General features: G+C 34.2%; 1 protein-coding gene across 1 annotated transcript in view; it reads right to left on the bottom strand.

The window, feature by feature from the left end:
• LOC123704057 (diacylglycerol kinase 1) overlaps window positions 1-15979 on the bottom strand; it is a 53174-nt gene extending 37195 nt beyond the window's left edge. Inside the window, exon 1 of the mRNA XM_045652316.1 lies at window positions 15639-15979. The gene's annotated coding sequence lies outside the window, so the exon portion shown is untranslated. The remainder of the gene's footprint in view (window positions 1-15638) is intronic.

The raw sequence follows: 15979 nt of genomic DNA, 5'->3' as shown, positions 1-15979 counted from the left end.
ACAGTTTTCACACACGGCACGATCTGATCCCATAGTAAGCTTTCGCTTGTGTTATGGAAACCAGACGACTGATAAACACACATATATAATTTTAAATAAATACTTATATAGAAAATTAACACTCAGACACAGAGCAAACATCTACGTTCATCACACAAATATCTGCCCCGGGTGGGAATCGAACCCACGACCTCTGGCTTGGAAGGCAGGGCTACTACCAACCAAGCCAACCGGTCAGTCAGTTATTTATGTGTTGAGTTTGAGTAACGTAAGTAATGAAATTCGGTACAGAAGCTCCATTTTTACTCCAGCCCGATAAACACCTGCCCTATTGTATATTTGGGTCTGCTATTTTTGGCCGGCCAATGATCCCACGCCAATATTTAAGCATAACATATGAATATAATATTATCCTAGTCTATCCTACTAATATTATAAATGCGAAAGTTTGTGAGGATGGATGTGTGTATGTATGTTTGTTACTCTTTCGCGCAAATACTACTGAACTGATTACAATGCAATTTAGCACACATATAGAGGCCGGTACACATATGTTAGGTTTTATCCGCGGAAACTATGCGGGTTTTTTCTTTGAAAACTTGGGTGAAGCTGATATACTATTATATAGCGTGAGGTTTTTTCGTTACGGAATTTCTCGATTCGGTCCCCGCGCTCAAGGCCCGCGATAGAAGCTATGCAATAGCTTAAAAATATTATAAAAACATCGTAAAATTATTTTAATGATTCTGTCATATTTCATATCTTTCACTAGATAATTTTTACACGTTTCCATTGTATTTTTCACAGCCCATTTATTTTATTGTTGATCAAAGAATCTATTCCTTTGACATGTAGATATTTTATTTTTAGAGTTCCGTAACATTCAAGCTTATTATTTAGTTGAAGAATGTTTCGATCCGAAACAGAAATAAAATTTATTTGATGATATTATCATAATGATAAGAATAACAAGGGCAGAAATATTCTATGATCAAAAATAAATGAAATGCTTATTAATTAACATCTACCTAAATAAAAAACAAAGAAACAATGTACCTATCTATTTCGGCTACACATTGAAATTGTTACACCGATTTTGTCAAAATTTTTACGTTAAGAAAAGTTAAAAAAAATGTTCACTAACAACTTAGGACACCGTAGTCCGTACCTACACGAATTGAACAGAAAAACATACATAATATATTTAATTTTTATTTCTGTGCCTCGCGGTCTTACCCACATTGCTCCTGTTGGTCTTAGCATAATGATATAGTATAGCCTAATAGCCTTCTTTGATAAATGGGCTATCTAACACCGAAAGAATTATTCACATCGGACCACTAGTTCCTGAGATTAGCGCTTTCAAACAAACAAACTCTTCAGCTTTATAATATTAGTAGTATTTAATCAAACAAAGTACAAACCAGCTAGTAATAATAAATCCAATAAGCAAATTACCATTACGAAAAACTTTCAACTAGATCTCATCACACGAATAAAACTTACGCAATAAATAACGAAAGGAAAACAACATCATTTCTATGGCTTCCTTGTTTTTGTGACCGATTTTTGATCGAGTTCCGCTTTTCTATTAAAAAAGGCAAAGTTTCTGAATAGAAATGTCAATCTACAAATAGGAAAGATTTTATTTTTATAATTCATGCTTTTTATTGTTACAATGGTTCTGCATTTAGCCTGTCTCACCACAAAAAACTTTAGACAGGGATTAACTTTAAGCGCGGGTTAATCTCTTTCAAATTCAAATTCAAATTACATTTATTTGCAAGAATGTAGTACAAATTATAGATCTTTAAACTACAATATTATGTGGCTAACACATTCTACCCATTGATTGGGTGTGCAAATATAATTTGGTTTTGTCGTATACATAGACAACTATTAAAGTGACAGATCGCTGGTTTAAAATTAGGCTGTGTTTAAATTGTTTTGTGGTAAGACCATTCGATTTTTAAACTAATAACAATTAATACACGCTTAATAAAATCATGAAATTATCGTATTAACGATCTAAGATAAGGGTACAAAGTTGGAAATAAATTTGTCCGTTTCAAGTGGGTCAAAATCGAGTTCAAAATCGAGTCAAAACGAGTCGTTTACATCCAAAAATATAAACATAGTTACAGGTGAAGCTAATAGAAGCATGTGAATAAAAATCACTTCTTTTTGCAATGCATAATTTTAATTTTAAACATTCCATACTATATCCATACTAATATTATAAATGCGAAAGTAACTCTGTCTGTCTGTTACTCAATCACGCCTAAACTACTAAACCAATTTTCATGTCATCATCATCATCATCATCATCAGCCCATATTATACGTTCCCACTGCTGGGACACGGGCCTCCTATGAGGGTACAGGCCATAATCCACCACGCTGGCCAAGTGCGTGTTGGCGGATGACACATGTCGTCGAACTTTTTAATTCTTCGACATGTCGGTTTCCTCACGATGTTTTCCTTCACCGTTCGAGCAGTGGTGATGTTACAACATGCGCAGATAAATTGAAAAATCAATTTATTTCCTGCACGCTCGCCTGGTCTCGAACCCCGGACTTATCGATTCGAAGTCCGAGGTCTCACCACTGAGCCACCACTGCTCATTTTCATGTAGTATGGAGATATTTTGATACCCGAGAAAAGACATAGGCTACTTTTTACACCGGGAAAATGACGCAATCCCGGAAATCCCACGGGAACGGGAACTATGCGGGTTTATCTTTGACTGCGCGGGCGATGCCGCGGGTGAAAAGCTAGTTCATATAATTTTTTTTTTTCATGATGCGTTTTTATAAACAAAATACGGTGTTAAATAGCCCATTTATCGAGGAATTGAGTATCATTAGAAGCGGAACACTGCGGGCACAGCTAGTTTACTTATAAATACAGACGGTAGACACCTTTCTCTCTTTGAGACAAACTTAGGAGCAAAATCATCCGTAAAACGAGGGATTCAAAGGGTTGATAACGACAAGGGAAGTAAGATTCGAACCTTTGTGAGGTTTATTATTCATTCGCATGAATTAATTATGAAGGGTTTGTTTTGAAATCGAAGGTATAAATTAATTCTTTGAATAATTCTCGGCGGCTGTTTTGATGTTCGTCATCTTAAGTATTTTTGGAAAGATTTGGTTATAGAGTAAGATCCCAGTACAGTACAGTACAGTAGTAATACAATAATTTCATGAAATTAGATTTTGAAGTGAAACTTTAGGAACGTTGAGAGTAAATTTCAAGGTCGTGGCAATAATGTCACGTCATGGAGTAAGGCGAAGATTGTGGTATCTTTGAAGCTTGCCAAAGAAGTTTCACTTCTGACACGTGTGCTCGGCACACACGCTCCTTTTTATTATTTATATTTAAAGCTCTATATCAGGGTTTAGATTTATCCCTTCCTTTTATATAGCAAAGGATAGGACCACAGTTTATGTCGCATTCTTATTTACTGCCAACAAAACTTTATTGTGGTCTATCGTAAAAACTATCTTGGTAACAACTCCCTTATATACCTTTGTGTACTTTGGTGTCGTTTGTTGTCTTTTAACATTACACCAGGCTGCCTGGCAGAGATTGCTGTCCAGCAATAAGGCCGCTTTTTGTGCAAAATATATACCTAACGTCATACGTTATAGCCTAATGATTAGACGTCAGAGTAGATGGCTTGATTCAAATCGTGAAAAAGGACGACTGAAGTAAGATCGTCGAAAAAGGACGACTGAAGAAAGATCGTCAAAAAAAGACGACTGAAGTAAGATCGTCGAAAAAGGACGACTGAAGTAAGATGCGACTAATTAGCCACATTTAGAGCCTCTCCCGGTGCGTTAATAATCAACACCTAATAACACTAGATTTCCGTCCGCGTTTTCAAAGGAAAACCCCTATTGTTCCTATGGGATCTCCGGGATTAAAAGTAGCCTATGTCTTATTCTGGATCTTCAACTGCCTACATACAGAATTTCATTGTTATCGGTTCAATCGTTTTTACGTCAAAGAATAACAAACATCCATCCATCCTGATAAACTTTAGCATATATGTATAATACTAGCTGTGCCGCGCGGTTTCACCCGCATTGCTCCGCTCCTGTTGGTCTTAGAGTGATGATATATAGCCTATAGCCTTCCTCGTTAAATGGGCTATCTAACACCGAAAGAATTTTTCAAATCGGACCAGTAGTTCCTGAGATTAGCGCGTTCAAACAAACAAACAAACTCTTCATCTTTATAATATTACTAGTATAGATTAGTAGGATTGTTTATAGGACTTAGGTATTCGTAAATCTTGGTCGAACCGTAGCGAAAACGTTTTCTTATACAACAATAGTTACTCTATCTGTCTGTCCTTTGAGAACGACACGTAAATCAATAGTAGAACAAAACAATCTTTGTTCGCTGGCTGACGGTTGACGTAACTAGCGTTTGATGTTATATACCTATGTTTGCACAGTGGTTTGATTGCTCGTAAATTTCTGTTTATAACAGGATGTACCTACATGCAATAGTAGTATCGATGTGTGCAATACATTGATCGGTGTGTACTGTAGTTTGTGTTGGAAAAGTGAGGAACAGCAATGTACGTTGATGTTTTGTTGTGGTAGGGTAAAAACATGAATGGGACGACAAAAATAACTCATTGAAGAAGCTAATCCGATATATAACATGATCAATCACTATTGTTTTTATCTCGTGGTTGCCTAATTGTAAAGCTTTCTTTTATCTTCACTGAGTGATTGATATATCAACGCAGTCTACTGGGATTAGAAAATTCAAATTTCACATGCCTTTTTTAGTAAAGTGGCTAAATTATAAATGTAATTAAAATAGAGCTACAAAATACACGCTTATTTTGTAAGAGAAACTTCTGTATCACAATTCTAACAAATATATGATTTGAATAATTTAGGCGCGTTGAGAGTAAAATTTCAAGGTCGCGTCATAGCAATACCGTCATGTCATGGAGTGGCTAAATTTGTATCTTGCCGAAGAGGTTTTACTTCTGACACGTGTGCTCGGCTCTCACACTCTTTTTTTGTTATTTTATGACTTGACTATATTGAAAGCAAGCCATTATAAGTGTACAAAGTTTGAATTAAATCTGTCTGTGTCAAAATCTAGTCGAGGTGTCGGTTACATACAAACACACAGGTGAAGCTAATAAAAGCATGTTATAAATTAAGTAAGTAGTAATATGTAGATGCATATACTTGAAACTATAATAAGTAAATATCTTCTAGATAATAGATACAAGTATGAAATTTTATCCTCTAGAGTGGTTTCAAAATAGTAACATGATATTTGCCTGAAGCTAGCTGGAAATCTAGATTCTGCGAACCATGTCGTACAATATTTAACCGACTTCAAAAAAAGGAGGAGGTTATCAATTCGGCCGGTATTTTTTTTATGTACGTACACCGATTACTCCGAGGTTTCTGAACCGATTTACGTGATTCTTTTTTTGTTCGATGCGGGATGGTGTCGAATTGGTCCCATAAAAATTCATTCGGATAGGCTCAGTAGTTTTCATTTTATGAGCATTTTTGTCTATAAGTACTCGATGACTTAATTGAAATGTCGCAATTAACTTTGATTCACTTCCCGGTAACCGATTGAGCTGAAATTTTGTATACGTATGTAAATTGGATAGCGATGAAACATTATCATGACATAGAGCTGATTTGATGATGGAATCGGAAGGGGGCCATAGGAACTCAGTAACATATTGAACAACTTTATCGAGTTTGGGCTCGTTTGATTCGTGTTGAAAAATACACTAAAAAGTATTAAATAAAAATAACTGCGTTAAAAACAACCGAATTCAAAAACGGAAATATTCTTTCGCTGTAAGATAGCCCATTTATCGAGGAAGGCTATATGCTATATATATCATTACGCTAAGAACAACAGGAGCAGAGCCACGCGTGTGAAACTGCGAAGCGAAGCTAGTATGTATATAATATGATAGTTATCCCACTTCCCTCACAAATTGCAACATCACAAGATTTCCCAACAACTTTTAAATCATGTAAAATGAAAATCTGAAAACCACGTTTCATTTCACGTTAAAGTTCAAGACATACTCTTTGTAAGGTTATTGCATTCCTTAACACGCTGCAATGGAAAAATTCTCGACGTATTTCCTTTTTATGTGTGATTAAAATAATCTACCCTCATTTTGTGCCATTTTTGAAATAATGTCTTTGTCAACTCTATTTTGTGTAAATTTAATTAAATGTTTAGTAAGAGACTTGTTTTAGGGCCTGTTATATTATTAGTATAGTAATATTATAAAATATCTGTAGAGTGTAGAGTTTATTTGTTTGTTTGCTTGCTTGAACGCACTAATATTAGGAACCACGAGTCCGATTTGAAAAATATTTCACTGTTAGATAGTGCATTTATCGAGGAAGGCTATAGGCTATAATATTATATCATAACCCTAAGACCAATAGGAGCGGAGCAATGCGGGTAAAACCGCACAGCACAGCTAGACAATTGTAATTCACTTGACTTCAAAGTGCAAAAAAAGATAATGTATGCAAAGAAACAATCGATAGTTTCTTCTGTAACCCCTAAAAGTATCTTTCACGTACCCAAAAAGGATAAATGTTTACACTTATGAATCCTTTATCCAGTATCTTGGGACCATCGAAAAAGTTAAAATGTGTTTACGTAAATACATTCAAGTGCGTGTATCCGAACGTCGAAAAGGGCGCGAAAGTTGACAGGTGTCAGTAGGGAATGACGTAAGACAAACGTATACAAGGTAAGTATGTTCGTAAAATTGTGACAAATACAAGGAAAAATAACTTAAAACTAAAATTGGAGAGTCTTTAAACAGACTTGATAAAATATATATATCTACTCTCTAATTAACTGTCCTGTTGTATGTGTGCCTAAGCCCTAAAGGCAAGTAAAAATAGGAAATAACTTGGTTAAGTTAGAGATGTAAGGTCTAGCGCGCAAGAGCAACTTTTGTCTCAGCAACTATTTTGTCTCTCCCATCAACTCTATGGGGAGTTGCGTCGCTACGTGCGCGCACTTTCTTACTAGCCCATAGAGTTGATGGGAGAGACAAAATAGTTGCGGAGACAAAAGTTGCTCTTGCACGCTAGCTTTAGAGCTACTTTAGAGGTACTTAGGTACCTAAGTCACTTACACATTGAAAGAAAGAAAGAAAGAAGAGCGTGTTTAAAATACGATTAGCAAAGGCAGATAATTATTAATTTTTATTAGCTACGGTAAAAGTAAATTTATCAACATTTTGATCACATTTTCAAAAACTTTTACAGGTTATTTCCTATTCATGGAATATAGCATACAGTTTCTGAAAAGCTGAATAGCTGTCCCTTTTCAACATGGACCCCATACTATACTCTGTTTCATTATGAAATCATGTTTCCCGTCACATTAGCCGCTTGCCCCGGCTTCGTCGAGATAATAAATAGCCATGTCACTCCTGCATAGCTTTACTCCATAGTATAACATCATAACTACGCAACGGATTTTGATGAGTTTTTTTTTTTAATTTATAGAGTGATTCAAGAATCAAGAGGAAGGTTTTAGTATATATTTTACCTAACTATGAGGTTTAAGACATAGGGGCAAAGCCGCGAGCGGAAAGCTAGGAGCTTAGGTTTATAATAAAACATACCTAGTTAAAATTACTTAAACTTTGTTTTATTAAATAAATAGATCTTTATATCAGACCCAATATCCAAATTTGTATAACTAATTACAATTATTACATCCCCTTTTTTCGGACTAAATTTTTTTTCATCCCATGAATATTATACCAAAGTAAAAGCCTATAGTGACTTCTAGTGACTTCTAATATATAAGATTCTCGTATCACAGTTTTCGTTGCCATACTCCTCCGAATCGGCTGGACCAATTCTCATGAAATTTTCTGTGCATACCTATCGGGTAAGTCTGAGAATCGGCCAACATCTATTTATCATATGTACCGCGGGCGAAGCCGGGGCGGGCCGCTAGTGTAACTATAAGAATAAGAATTATCAAATACTATTTACTATCCCACACTTGGACATGCGCCAACACACACATCAAAGTTTAATGTATGGTATTTATCAGAGATTCAGGTTGTCAAAATACCTGAGATTGACGTGGGCGAAACAGTTGAACTGATAATTGTATATTCAATTGCTTTTGATTTAATAATTATGCTATTTAACGATTTTTGAGGGTAGTCGGATTTACGCAGGTTAAATTTGTAAAAAAGGAGGGTAGTCACAAAAAGGTGAACGTTGAGTACATTTGCTTTAAAAATATTCCTGAACAAATTAGATAAATTTATTAAGAAAACAGATGTTAATGGACCAAAAATTATTCGTGAATGAAACTAAAATAAACTCAATAGAATTAAGGGAAAACACACATAGTTCCCGTTCCCGGGGTTTTCGGGATAAAACTATCCTATGTGTTAATCTCCATGTGTTTGTCTAATTTCATAAAAATCGGTTCAGCAGTTTTTGCATGAAGGAGTCAAACAAACTTTCGCGTTGATAATATTGGTAGGATGATTCACATTAACATACGCAAACGAACGCACACATTGGCAAATAAATATACAATACATAAGTCATAACCATTGAGTTAATATGTACTACGTTACATAACATATCGCAGCCAACTAGATTTATTGAAGTGAAACTTCTTTATCGGGGTTGGAAAAAATTTAGTGTAACATTTTATCGTTACGCGTGACATTTTTCCGTTACGCGCCATCTCTTTCTTATCCCTACCATGCTTGATTCGACATATTTCTGTAAAGTTGCATATAGTAAATTATTTTTTGAAAAATAAGGTCATAAAGAAATTTCACTTCTTACGTGTGTACACTAGTACACGCACATATTTTTATTGTATTTAAAGTCAATCTTATCCTGTACCTAGCTGATAATGTCCCTAAAAACATACTTATTTGGCTCAAGAACAGCTGAACAGATTTTAATAATTTTTCGTTTGTTGGATTTTTCTTCGAACGAATTATAATAGGTATAATATTATTTAATAGAAAGCATGCTACGACATCAACAAATCCTACTAATATTATAAATGCGAAAGTTTTTATGGATGTATGGATGTTTGTTACTCTTTCACGTAAAAACTACTGAACCGATTACAATGAAATTTAGCACACATATAGAGGGTAACTTGGATTAACACATAGGATAGTTTTTATCCCGGAAATCCCACGGGAACGGGAACTATACGGGTTTTCCTTTGCAAACGCGGGCAAAGCCGCGGGCGGAAATCTAGTCTAAAAATAATGTAACCCAAGCGGAACCGGGGCGTTTTCCTAGTATACAGATACATATCTATATAATAAACCTGTTTTGTAAGGAGTTATAGCTAACCTAGATCTTAATGTTAATGTTAATATACTATTTCCTTCACAATAATAAATCTTAGCTAGGGTTTACAAAGTAGGCATTTTAGAAATAGTCCAGAACTTTGTAAGCTTTGTAAGCACACGTGTAAGAAAGTATTCGAAGAAAATACGAGGGGTATTTATAAAAATCGCTTATTAGAAAGTATATTGCCAGAGCGAGACTTTATAGGGTTGCCAGTTGCTACTAATATTTAAAAAAAACTCGTAGGTATTTATTAAAAACTAGCGGTCCGCCCCGGCTTCGCCCGTGGTACATTTTTAAGTTACGTAAGCTACATAAGAACCATCCTCGTACTTCAAGGAATATAATAAAAAAAAATATTATGGATATCGGCCCACCCGTTCACGCGTGATGCCGTGACAACGCGAAACGGGTTTCATTTTTATATACATAATATATAGATAATATATATGTCTGTTGGTCTTAGCGTGATGATATAAAGCCTAATAATATAGCCTTACTCGATAAATGGGCTATCCAACACCGAAATAATTTTACAAAGCGCACCAGTTGTCCTTGAGATTAACTCGTTCAAACAAACAAACTCTTCAGCTTTATAACTAATATAGATTATTTTCGTGCCATAAAAAATAAATATTTAATTAGCAGTTGACAACCCTAACATCAGAAGACAGTGGGCGTGCGCGTGCCGTCTACAAGTATAAAATATTGTCAATGATTTTTCATTTGCAGATTTCAAAGAAGGTTTTATATCTATTTTGATTCGTTATTATTTTTTTTGTCTTTGATAATGGGCCAAGTGCGAGTTGTATTTAGAATATGAGTTCCGTATAGTATTATATTATAATATGTTAAGTGTTAACCTTTGATATATTATATTTTTTTAATAATTTAACTTTACATTTTATCAATAGATGTCTATCTTGAAGCTTTTATGAGCTTCTAGTGTCATATCTGGTCGACGCAATATTGCCAAACGAATAAACCGATTACAATGAAATTTAGCACACATATAGAGGGTAACATGGATTAACACATAGGATAAGTTTTATCCCGGAAATCCTACAGGAACGGGAACTATGCGGGTTCTTCTTTGACAATACGTGCGCGGCCGCGGGCGGAAAGCTGTTAATATATAAATCCAAGCAATGTCTGAGCACGCGTACTAGCTAGTTGCTTGAATATATTATCCTCCTCCTCCTCATTATATGGACTAGAATATATGGAAGATGAATATCCATGGAGGGCTGTCGCGTAAGAACCACAGGGACAGGACAGTTCTTTGGCATATTATGATATATTATGTAGTAAGATATAAGTTACATATTATGTAAAATTGAATTGTTATATTGACATGATTTTAAAAGAGCAACTATGGAGTTTCTTGCCGGTTCTTCTCCATAGATACTGCTTTCCGAATCGGTGGTAAATGTTAAAAATATGTAATGACAATTCGAAAGTGCTTCTAAAAGAAGTCGTAGGTATTGTGTAGGTATGTAACTATATAAATGTTTGAGTTTGAGTAATAATTCGCTAGTTTGCTCGTTAGAATGAGTTTTATTGTTCCGTTTTATTGCAATCTCAATTGTAACTCTGATTAAGTAATTAAAAAGAAATAAAAATATCTCAAAGACTATGAGAATAAAAATTCTTGTTTTTATGACTTTGCGAATGATTTATTTTCGCTTGTTGAAGTATACTGTGTTATTTTATAGGAGGAAAATTGTATAGTAATGTATATCAAAACGTTATCGATATTTGTTCAACTGTTTTGTCATTAAAATTAAAGCTAAGTTTTCCCAAGTGTAAGTAGGTAATACCTAGCAGCCAAGTTGTGAAGGCAAAAATAAAGAATTTTAAAGAATTTTCCCAGGTTAGGAAGACGTTTAGAAATGAAGTAAGTTTATAAAAAGGCTAATTTAAAGTGATAGTCATAATGAAGATTAGTAGGTAAATGTTTGTTTGCACGGAGCACAAAAACTGCTGAACTGATTTTGAAAAACTCAACTTTGAATAGCTATAAATAACAAATTCACATATAATATTGATTATTGACATTGTTGGTTAATCGCGTTACGTATCTATATACATAAAAAATGTAACAAACAGACAAACTGACCGTCTGATTCATAAACAGATGTTGGTTACGAAAATATCCAAATGTATTTTAAATTGTCTGAACATCGTATACTATAAATAGCTAAGCTTTTATTAACCAGTTTTAGGGACGTGATAGACTATAGGAAGTAGAAAGATTACCTACAGTTTTACTAGCTACTTCACCTGGTTTTGTTCGACTGTATTGACATAAAGAATACCTACTCTAAAATAATATATATAAATATAATATTGTACTAATATTATAAATGCGAAACTATGATGCGAAAGTTTGTGAGGATGTGTGTGTGTGTGAGTGTGTGTTTGTAACTCTTTCACGCAAATACTACTGTACCGATTACAATAAAATTTAGCACACATATAGAGGGTAACATCAATTAACACATAGGATAGGTTTTATCCCGGAAATCCCACGTGAACGGGAACTATGCGGGTTTTTCTTTCTAAAAGCGGGCGAAGCCGCGGGCGAAAAGCTAGTTATTCAATAACTTGAAACTAGTATAGAATGATATTATCTGTATGTACCTACATACTTGAAGCTAATCAATACATCGAAATCTGTTCATCCATTTTCAATGTGTATCACTAAGCGTAAAAGTTTTACTTCAATCTGTTCATCCGTTTTGAAGCAACAAACACACAAAATACAATAACATTCCTGTTTATTTCGTACTTGCTGAACAAACGGTGTTTTTTATCAATACTATTTTATAAATAAGTCTATTATTGTAATTTTAAGGAAAACACGTACAGAAAATCTGTTATTATTCATAATGATATAATAATTATTAATGTCTGTCTGTTTTGTTACAAGAAAATTTTCACGTCTTTGGTCGATACATTTCGTTAGTTCGTATAGGTATTAGGTACTACTACTAGCTGTTGTGTAAATTTATATTAGTTTGCAATGAAATAATACAAAAAATGGTCCGCTGACTTGAGAAATATAGCAACGAACCATAGTACATATTAACTCAATGTAACGAACACATTATATATTATACAGTTACAGGGTTACTTGTAAAACACCAGCAACCTCGCAGGACAAAATAGCTAACATCCTAATTCCTAAGTAACAACATTTGTTCTACGACTTTTGGCATAACGCAATAAATTATTTTTAAATGATTTTTTAAGCCTTTATTGTACTCTCCTAACACTTGTAAGTCTATGTTCTATTCATTATCGAAAGGACGACGCGACGCCCCCTTCCCCCTCTCCTTCGCTTCTTGTTTACGTAATTTTTGGGATGCGCGTAGAGTTTATAATATTCAAACGGAAAATTAAATTAATATTTATTTTTGTATGAAAATAAAATCTAACAAATTACCAAAAGTCGTAGATCAAATGTTGTTACTTATGATGTTACCTATCTTGTCCTGCGAGGTTGCTGGTGTTTTACAAGTAACCGTGTATAATACTAACTTTCCACCCGCAGTTTCGCCTGCGCAGTCAAAGAAAAACCCGCATAGTTCCCGTTCCCGTGGGATTTCCGGGATAAAACCTATCCTATTTCCCGGGGTAAAAAGTAGCCCATGTCCTTTCTCGGGTATCAAAATATCTCTATACCAATTTTCATGCAAATTTGTTCAGGATATACAGTTAAGGCGTGATTGAGTAACAGACAGAAAGACAGAGTTACTTTCGCATTTATAATATTAAGTATGGACTAAAACCTTGAATGTCTCTATCTATTAAAAAAAACCGCATCACAATCCGTTGCGTAGTTTTAAAGATTTAAGCATACAAAGGGACATATGGACAGAGAAAGCGACTTTGTTTTATACTATGTAGTGATGATACTACCTTTTCCAATGAAACATGTAACCGAAACCTCATTCTCTGACAAGATCGAACCCACCTCTCGATTCTAACGCGCTAACCACTGTACTGTTAATCTTCTAATTTATATTTTCCGTTCCAGTAATTGAATTTAGCAAGTCAAACGTATTGATAACGCGTTGTGAATGCTAATGAGGACTGACAGATCATTTTGTTGGCAGGGGACTGATGGAATGTCTGACCACGTTTTTGTTAGAGTGATTAACGACGGTGCATTATGACTTACCGGGTTCAATGCACAGGATATTTTGTTGAGAATTTTCCGGATATTTTACAAATCATTGAAACAGTATTAAGTGAAAATGTATTGAAAACTAAAGGATCTAGGTTCTATGATTACGTAAAGAAATATTTTTATACGAGTTTTATGTGGCAGTGGACTGACGAAACAATTGACCTTATTATAAGCAAAGCAGTGGTAAAAGCCAATTTATTAAAATCTCAGGATTCAACGCATATTAAAATTATTATATCAATAACTAGTTTACCGCCCGCGGCTTCGCCCGCTTGATCTAAAACCTAATAAATTATATACTAAAACCTTCCTCTTAAATCACTCTATCTATTTAAAAAAAGCCGCATCAAAATTCGTTGCGTAGTTTTAAAGATTTAAGCATACAAAGGGACATGGGGACAGAGAAAGCGACTTTGTTTCATACTATGTAGTGATAAGTAGGTACATATTTTATCAGGATTACTCTAATTAAATAACATCGCATCATCATCAAATCTATGGGAAATCTACATACAAATTTTTGGACTTATATGTGGCAGTGTACTGACGGAAAATCGTAATGTGCAAAACAGTGGAAAGACGCATTACAAATTACAATCAAAAGATACTATATTCATCAATTAGAACCTTTTGATTTCACTGTACTATTTGAAAAAATAGGGTTAAAAAAATTTACGCGTCTCCGTTCCTATTTATTCCCCGTGTGTTTACAGAGTAAATATTTTGCAGTATACCACTTTGCAACTAAGTCATTACTTTGTAGATTGGTTATATCGTTTATATTATGTTACTACACGCCCCGGTTCCGCCCGGAACAAAAATAAAATATAACGTCATGTCATTTGGAAAACAGCTTTCTGCTGGTAAAATGTTAAAAATCGTTAATTTTATATAAGTTTAACAACGGTTTTTTTTTTTAGGAAAATAATGAGTTTGCGTTACCAACATGCTAATAATAATATAGAAAAAGTTCTTAGTTATAAAATGACATTATTTACAAAATGTAAGTAAGTATATAATTTTGTATACAGGCAGTATACAAAATTTTACTTCTGGGCATATAGGTAATATCACTTTTTGTAGGTACGGACGTATACTTTTTGTAGGATTATTCTCTAACATCTCTGTTATTATAATAATTAATAACTACTTTAACAACTAATACAGGTAGGTACTATCGCACAGAAAATTAAGGGCGTTTGCGCAATCTCCTACATTATCTACAATAACTAGACAACAATAATCTATACCTACTAATATTATAAAGAGTTTGATTGTTTGAACGCGCTAATCTCAGGAACTACTGGTCCGATTTGAAATATTCTTTCGGTGTATGATAGCCCATTCATCGAGGAAGGCTATAAGCTATATATCATCACGCTAAGACCAACAGGAGCCGAGCCACGCGAGTGAAACCGCGAAATGCAGCTAGTTATAAAATATATAGGTACCTAATGGGACATAAAAATATGGTCATATAATATTTTCCCGTAAAGAAAATCGATCATTGAGATTGGGAACATTACACCTTTTGTCCAATTTTTATTGTCAGACCATTTTTATTATGGATTTTTATTGTTTCATGTTTTATTAGATCTGTATCAAGATTAGAGTAGGTAGGTACTAAGTACCTTCATTGTTCCGTATTATCATATAAACTACAATTTCGCCATAGTTGCTTCTTTACATCAATAAAAAATTAATCACACCATATTATTTTCCTTCCTGTTGAAGAATACTGAATATAAATTAAAATTAGCACAAATAAATATTTTTCCAAACATACGGTAACCAAATTATATATTCTAATAATAAAAACAAATAAAGAATACCCCGCACAAACAAATAGAAGATGAAAATAAATTCTTTTGCAACAATAAAGTGCGTACACTCATAAAATAAATAGGTTTTCAACAACACTAGGTATGTTTATTATTTCTTATCGCTTAACCTTCAAACTAATATTAGGTATAAGCGCTACAGCATTAAATAATAAATATGAATAATAATTAAACAAACAGAAAAACTAAACAGCAACATTCGTAACTCACCGAATTAAAAAAAATTCAAATTTCGAATAACGCACACATCTATCCTTCCTTCCCACACTAATTACTTAAATGTCAAAACAGTCCATGTAATTATTTTACGAAAACACGATCTCAATTTAAACACAACGGTTTTGTTATTTTTACGTCCACAGTAATGAGATTTATTCAATGTATTTCCTTTTTAACGGCTCGGGTGTAACGAGTCATCGCGGATATCAACACATAAGTCACTCCCGTCGAACCTAACGAGCGAAAAACATCACATGGGGTTTACACGGAAATTTTACGGGGACGAGGAGCGAGAGACGTGCTCTCCCTCCCGAAGCCGGAATGTTACTGAA

This window comes from Colias croceus, chromosome 28 (assembly GCF_905220415.1).
Source record: "Colias croceus chromosome 28, ilColCroc2.1".
NCBI classification, from domain to species: domain Eukaryota; kingdom Metazoa; phylum Arthropoda; class Insecta; order Lepidoptera; family Pieridae; genus Colias; species Colias croceus.
This window is presented reverse-complemented; position numbering and strand designations above follow the sequence as displayed.